Source organism: Rattus norvegicus, chromosome 14 (genome assembly GCF_021556685.1).
Source record: "Rattus norvegicus strain SHRSP/BbbUtx chromosome 14, alternate assembly SHRSP_T2T, whole genome shotgun sequence".
Classification (NCBI taxonomy): domain Eukaryota; kingdom Metazoa; phylum Chordata; class Mammalia; order Rodentia; family Muridae; genus Rattus; species Rattus norvegicus.
In genome coordinates, this window is record NC_141547.1 from 24,677,784 (window position 1) to 24,685,320 (window position 7,537).

A 7,537-nucleotide genomic window follows, 5' to 3' on the forward strand; every position below is an offset into this window, starting at 1 on the left:
GGTTTATCTATCCTGTTGATTTTCTCAAAGAACCAACTTTTGGTTCTGTTGATTCTTTCTATGGTCCTTTTTGTTTCTACGTGGTTGATTTCAGCTCTGAGTTTGATTATTTCCTGCCTTCTACTCCTCCTGGGTGTATTTGCTTCTTTTTGTTCTAGAGCTTTTAGGTGTGCTGTCAAGCTGCTGACATATGCTCTTTCCTGTTTCTTTCTGCAGGCACTCAGCTCTATGAGTTTTCCTCTTAGCACAGCTTTCATTGTGTCCTATAAGTTTGGGTATGTTGTATCTTCATTTTCATTAAATTCTTAAAAGTTTTTAATTTCTTTCTTTATTTCTTCCTTGACCAGGTTATCATTGAGTAGAGCATTGTTCAATTTCCACGTATATGTGGGCATTCTTCCTTGATTGTTATTGAAGACCAGTTTTAGGCCGTGGTGTTCTGATAGCACGCATGGGATTATTTCTATCTTTCTGTACCTGTTGAGGCCCGTTTTTTGACCAATTATATGGTCAATTTTGGAGAAAGTACCATGAGGAGCTGAGAAGAAGGTATATCCTTTTGCTTTAGGATAGAATGTTCTATAAATATCCGTTAAGTCCATTTGACTCATGACTTCTCTTAGTCTGTCAACATCACTGTTTAATTTCTGTTTCCATGATCTGTCCATTGATGAGAGAGGGGTGTTGAAATCTCCCACTATTATTGTGTGAGGTGCGATGTGTGTTTTGAGCTTTAGTAAGGTTTCTTTTACGTATGTAGGTGCCCTTGCATTTGGGGCATAGATATTTAGGATTGAGAGTTCATCTTGGTGGATTTTTCCTTTGATGAATATGAAGTGTCCTTCCTTATCTTTTTTGATGACTTTTAGTTGAAAATTGATTTTATTTGATATTAGAATGGCTACTCCAGCTTGTTTCTTCTGACCATTTGCTTGGAAAGTTGTTTTCCAGCCTTTCACTCTGAGGTAGTGTCTGTCTTTGTCTCTGAGGTGCGTTTCCTGTAGGCAGCAGAATGCAGGGTCCTCGTTGAGTATCCAGTTTGTTAATCTATTTCTTTTTATTGGGGAGTTGAGGCCATTGATGTTGAGAGATATTAAGGAATAGTGATTATTGCTTCCTGTTATATTCATATTTGGATGTGAGGTTATGTTTGTGTGCTTTCATTCTCTTTGTTTTGTTGCCAAGACGATTAGTTTTTTGCTTCTTCTAGGGTATAGCTTGCCTCCTTATGTTGGGCTTTACCATTTATTATTCTTTGTAGTGCTGGATTTGTAGAAAGATATTGTGTAAATTTGGTTTTGTCATGGAATATCTTGGTTTCTCCATCTATGTTAATTGAGAGTTTTGCAGGATACAGTAACCTGGGCTGGCATTTGTGTTCTCTTAGGGTCTGTATGACATCAGTCCAGGATCTTCTGGCCTTCATAGTTTCTGGCGAAAAGCCTGGTGTGATTCTGATAGGTCTGCCTTTATATGTTACTTGACCTTTTTCCCTTACTGCTTTTAATATTCTTTCTTTATTTTGTGCGTTTGGTGTTTTGACTATTATGTGACGGGAGGTGTTTCTTTTCTGGTCCAATCTATTTGGAGTTCTGTAGGCTTCTTGTATGCCTATGGGTATCTCGTTTTTTAGGTTAGGGAAGTTTTCTTCTATGATTTTGTTGAAGATATTTACTGGTCCTTTGAGCTGGGAGTCTTCACTCTCTTCTATACCTATTATTTTTAGGTTTGATCTTCTCATTGAGTCCTGGATTTCCTGTATGTTTTGGACCAGTAGCTTTTTCCGCTTTACATTATCTTTGACAGTTGAGTCAATGATTTCTATGGAATCTTCTGCTCCTGAGATTCTCTCTTCCATCTCTTGTATTCTGTTGGTGAAGCCTTTATCTACAGCTCCTTGTCTCTTCTTTTGGTTTTCTATATCCAGGGTTGTTTCCATGTGTTCTTTCTTGATTGCTTCTATTTCCATTTTTAATTCCTTCAACTGTTTGATTGTGTTTTCCTGGAATTCTTTCAGGGATTTTTGTGATTCTTTCAGGGATTTTTGTGATTCCTCTCTGTAGGCTTCTACTTGTTTATTAATGTTTTCCTGTGTTTCCCTAAGGGAGTTCTTCACGTCTTTCTGGAAGTCCTCCAGCATCATGATCAAATATGATTTTGAAACTAGATCTTGCTTTTCTGGTGTGTTTGGATATTCCATGTTTGTTTTGGTGGGAGAATTGGGCTCCGATGATGCCATGTAGTCTTGGTTTCTGTTGCTTGGGTTCCTGCGCTTGCCTCTCGCCATCAGATTATCTCTAGTGTTACTTTGTTCTGCTACTTCTGACAGTGGCTAGACTGTCCTATAAGCCTGTGTGTCAGGACTGCTGTAGACCTGTTTTCCTCTCTTTCAGTCAGTTATGGGGACAGAGTGTTCTGCTTTCGGGCGTGTAGTTTTTCCTCTCTACAGGTCTTCAGCTGTTCCTGTGGGCCTGTGTCTTGAGTTCACCAGGCCGCTTTCTTGCAGCAGAAAAGTTGGTCGTACCTGTGGTCCCGAGGCTCAAGTTCGCTCGTGGGGTGCTGCCCACGGGCTCTCTGCAGTGGCAGCAACCAGGAAGATATGCACCGCCCCCTCTGGGAGCCTCAGTGCACCAGGGCTCCAGATGGCCCCCTGGTGTTTTCCTCTGGCGTCCGACATGTATGTGTAGAGAGCAGTCTCTTCTGGTTTCCCAGGCTTGTCTGCCTCTCTGAATGTTTAGCTCTCCCTCCCAAGGGATTTGGGTGCAGAGAACTGTTTATCCGGTCTGTTTCCTTCAGGTTCCGGCGGTGTCTCAGGCAGGGGTCCTGCCGCTCCTGGGCCCTCCCCCACGGGAGCCCAGAGGCCTTATACAGTTTCCTCTTGGGCCAGGGATGTGGGCAGGGGTGGGCAGTGTTGGTGGTCTCTTCTGCTCTGCAGCCTCAGGAGTGCCCACCTGACCAGGCAGTGAGGTCTCTTTCCCACGGGGTCTGGGAGCAGAGAGCTGCTGCAGGCCGGGATCCGAGGGTGTGGGACTTCCGGTAAACACAGGAAGTGCCCGGTCCTAGAGGAATTCCTCCTCCGTGTGTCCCGAGCTCACCAGGCTGCTTTCTTGCAGCAGAAAGGTTGGTCTTACCTGTGATCCCGAGGCTCAAGTTCACTCGTGGGGTGCTGCCCAAGGGCTCTCTATGTCTTTATATTTCAAATGTTATCTTCTTTTCTGGTTCCCCCCTCTCCTACTCCCCCTTTCCCCTGTTTCTATGAGAATGCTCCCCCTACCACCCACCCACTCCCACCTCAACACCTTGGTATCCCCCTACACTGGGGAAACAAGCCTTCACAGGACTAAGAGCTTCTCCTCCTATTGATGCCAGACAATGCCATCCTCTGCTACATATGTGACTGGAGCCATAGGTCCCCTCATGTGTACTCTTTGGTTGGCAGTTTAGTCCCTGGGAGCCCTGGGGAGTCTGGTTGGTTGATATTGTTGTTCTTCCTATGGGGTTGCAAGGTTATTTGGTGCTCTAGTCTAACTTCTTGAGTTCTATGTATATATTGTATAATAGCTCTCCTTAGGATGTAGGGTTGGTAAAGATCTTGTATGAGAAGAGGTTATTTATTTGGAAGTTTTACATGATATCCAATGAATAGAATTTACCTTTTAAAATTATTATCTAAATATTTTCTTTAATAGAAGTATTTGTCATTAATATACATATAGTTATATAAATATATATAAAACTAAATTTCACTTTTAATACCATACTCTCTTTTTAAAATACATTTATTGGATATTTTGGCAAATGACTGTTACTGTAATGTATACTTTTCAATGTTCTATGCTTTCAGTGTTCACTGAAGTTTGAAGTATCAAGAGAAGTTACATAGAAAGTATTTTCAATTGTGTGACTAGAAATCATTGAGTAAAACCCAAAAGAGATACTAACACGATGAATGGTTAGTACCAAAACTTGAGCTTCACAATATTAGGGGGATGATGGACTGATTGTGCAGTTTATTTTTCTCTAGGCAACTTTACATTTCTGCAGTAATAATTCTGGACGGAAAATTTACATATTAGAAGTTGTCTTTAAGGAAGTAATCTAAGGGCCACTAGAGGATTACACATATGACTGCTGTGTCACATGTGTCAGTAGGTGGCAAAGAGTAGACAGGCTATGTCTATGCTCAATGTTCTGAGTTACCAACATCTGAATGATTAATACTGTGATATTCCCTTTTAAAAAGGAAGCCTGAGACAATCACCAGTATGGTACAAGGAGGCTCAGACAAGGAGGTAGCCTGAGATGGCCACCAGTTGGTGCCAGGCAGGCATGGATGGACTGTCAGTATGGGAAGTAAGCTGGAGACTAGAAGAACCCAACATGGAACTTGGGTGGGAGTGAGCCTGAAACGGATTACTCTTCCTATCAAGGGGTCACTTGGATAGTCAGGTGGAAGACCTAGCCCAAGTAGACTACTAATCATGGTGCCAGAAAAAAGAGCTAGCCTGAGAGGACCACAAGTCCCCCCTCTGTAGAGGCATGCAGACCATGCCTGAAATGACTACTTCCCAGTGTTTTAGGGCACAGTCTTGGATGGCATAGAACTCCTTAGACCATGTCTGAGATGACCCCAGACTCTGAGTGATCACTGGCACCACTAAGAGGAGCAAGTAGGTTGTGGCGAAATGGAAGAGAGAAACGGAAGAATATAGACACAATGAAGAGAGACAAAAGTAGAGACTTGAGGAAGTGAAGAACAGGTAGACAAGAATAGTGTTGTGATGTCACCTGAGACAGTGATTTGTTCCTGGTCTAAGCCTCTTCCAGGGACTGCATCTGGGTCCATAGTTTTGCAGCAGCAGAGGTCCATTACCACTGAAGGCCACCCAAGTTTTCCTGGTTTGGACTGCCAGCCAGAAACATGTTGATACCTACAACCTGTGCAGGACAGGACCCATTTATCGCCTGAGCATCCCGGGAGAGCTGGCCCTGGGGGCATGAGACCACAAGAGGTGACCCTACCACTTTCCTGCCCTAGGCAGACATGGGCAAGAGAGAAATTTTCACTCCCTATCCCTTGTCACCTTTGGCAGGCAGGAAAGCAGGCTTCTAAGTCAACAGAGTGGAGAGCTGATCCTTCATCTCACCGCTCAGCTGATGAAGCACTCTGGAGAGCAGGCCTAGTATCTAGCCTGAGCAACATAGCAGGCTGTCGTGAGCCAGACCCTGAGGGCATGAGTGTGGGATGTCCAGACAAGTCTATTGTCTGCTGAGTGGTGGCTTATCTAAGGGAGAGATATCCTTTTCTTCTCACTCATCTTTTGCTATTTATGAAGAATTAAGAGCTGGCTTCCAGGTCACAAAAGAGGGAGAACACTCCATGTCTCTCACCAGCTGCAATACTTGGGTGGCGCACCCTGCACCTTGCCTGAGCAGCAGGGTAGTAGAGCTGGCCGTGGTTGTGGGTAGTGCCAGTGAGTTATCCCTGAGAGAGTAAGAGCTGACAAGCTCAGGTATCACTCAGGTACAGATCCAGACATTTGAATTGGCCTATTCAATTTATGAACTGCTGGAGTGCATGAAGAAGCCAGTCCTGCAGATACAAAACAACAGGATCTCCATGACACAAGGCAATAACAGGATAGCTAAGGTTCAGTTATTGAAGGAGTAGTAGAAGATAGAGACCTCATACCAAACCAATGAGTCATTACAATGAACATTTGCAAGTAAAGAAATGTGAAAAAAAAGGCATATTGTGGGACAGACTGTGACACACTACAGCTTTCAAAATGAGACTTTTTTCTTTGTTAGAGGGATTATAAGAGTGGGGCAGGTATGAAGGGAGGTGTAGATGAATGGGATTGGAGTATATGATATGAAATTCACAAAGTACTAATAAAATGTAAAAAATAACAATACTTGAAAAAATAGAGCTTACTCTATGTTGTCCTTTGGTAATAAACACTCAATAACACAATCCAATTTAAGGGTAGAAGGTGATAACTGACATCTAACGATAATTACAGTAAAACCTAAAGCATACAAAAAAGACCCCCTTCTAAAATTAGTATCGATTTTAAAAGGATACCTGCCTTTAACTAAGACTATTGTAAAATACAAGATTATTCAGTGAAACTAATCCCATGTTTCTTTTATATGAGGACAAATCCAAAATCAATTTCGTCTTAACAGAATTGACTTGAGGTCAGGGTTCCATATAAATCCCGAATGGACAGTTAAGATAGCAAAGTACATTAACAACAGTCTTAAGAGAGATTGACAGTTGCTATGTGGAAAGTACAAGATTGATCAAAGTCCTTGCTCTGATAATTATTCATTTAGGTCTAAGAGATTTCAAAGGAAATTTCTCATTTTGTTCTATTTGTAAATCATCTCCATTGCTGTAAATTTCAGGTTTCCTAGCACATCTTACATTATTTTTCTATCTGTAATTTCCCAGAAACAAAAAGCCTTGAAAAAGTAGAATCTAATTATCTGAAAAATTCACCAGAAAACAAACAAATTAAATTTGGTTAATATTATGGAATATTATTTTGAAGAGAGTCTCTGAGTAAATTTGTGAAAGAGTAAGGAAGTTTCAATTTGGCAAGTTGAATGTAGTTTGCATTCATTTTTGAAATTATTTTATTCCTGGCTTATGGCTCAGCAGGGTAAGATACAGTTGTCACCAAATGGTAGGACCTAAGTTTGATTTCTGGGACCCATATTGTAGAAGGAGGGAACAAACTTCTGCTAGTTTTCTTTTGACACACAGAAAATGTTGTCACATACACATGCGCACACACACACACACACACACAAACACACACACACACGCACCACACCTTTAATTGATATTTATCAAGTTTTAATCCTAAGTGTATAGAAGTTTTGCTAAGGATTTAGCTCTATAGCTGAATGCTTGTGAAACCTGGAGCGAGTGCAATATCCTATGTTCAGGATATAACAGATGAAATAAGACCTTTGGTTGGAATTCTTGCTAATGTTAGTGATGATTTTCACAGGGCTTGTGCAACACTTTACATTTATTAGTGTTTCCGAGTGAGTGAGTCCCCTTAAAAGCCGTCTCGGTGTGAGCAAATGTGGACGGTACGCATCAGATATAGACTTTCTAAGCGTTGGCAAGTAAAATTCTGAAAAAATCTTACTCTGGCAAGACTAAATACTCAACAGGAAGAAGACTCATATGCCGTTTCATTAATCTTCTGTATTTAGACACATTCGTTTCCAGGTTGAAATGCTTTAAGAGACTGGATTTATAGAAGGGGGAAGTTTAATACGTTAGGGAAAGCCTGGAAAACAGCAGCAGAATTCTGGCTCCGACAAGGGTCCCTTCGTTTGTATCTCTTCATGAACGTGGCATCCATCTCAGGAGAGCAGTAAGTCACGTGAAGTAAAAGAAGCTTTTGAGATTGGGCAGAACCAGATGCAGGCTTTCACAACAATTACTTGACAAGTAGTCAGGAGAAATCTAATCTGTCTTGAAGGTAGTAGCGTCAGTGGTCCAAGGACATTC

General features: G+C 41.8%; 1 non-coding gene across 1 annotated transcript; it reads left to right on the forward strand.

The window, feature by feature from the left end:
* Positions 1-4,101: 4,101 nt before the first annotated feature.
* Positions 4,102-4,230, forward strand: LOC120096819 (small nucleolar RNA SNORA17). The gene has a single exon (XR_015637794.1). It is a non-coding gene; the product is annotated as a small nucleolar RNA SNORA17 (small nucleolar RNA).
* Positions 4,231-7,537: the final 3,307 nt, after the last annotated feature.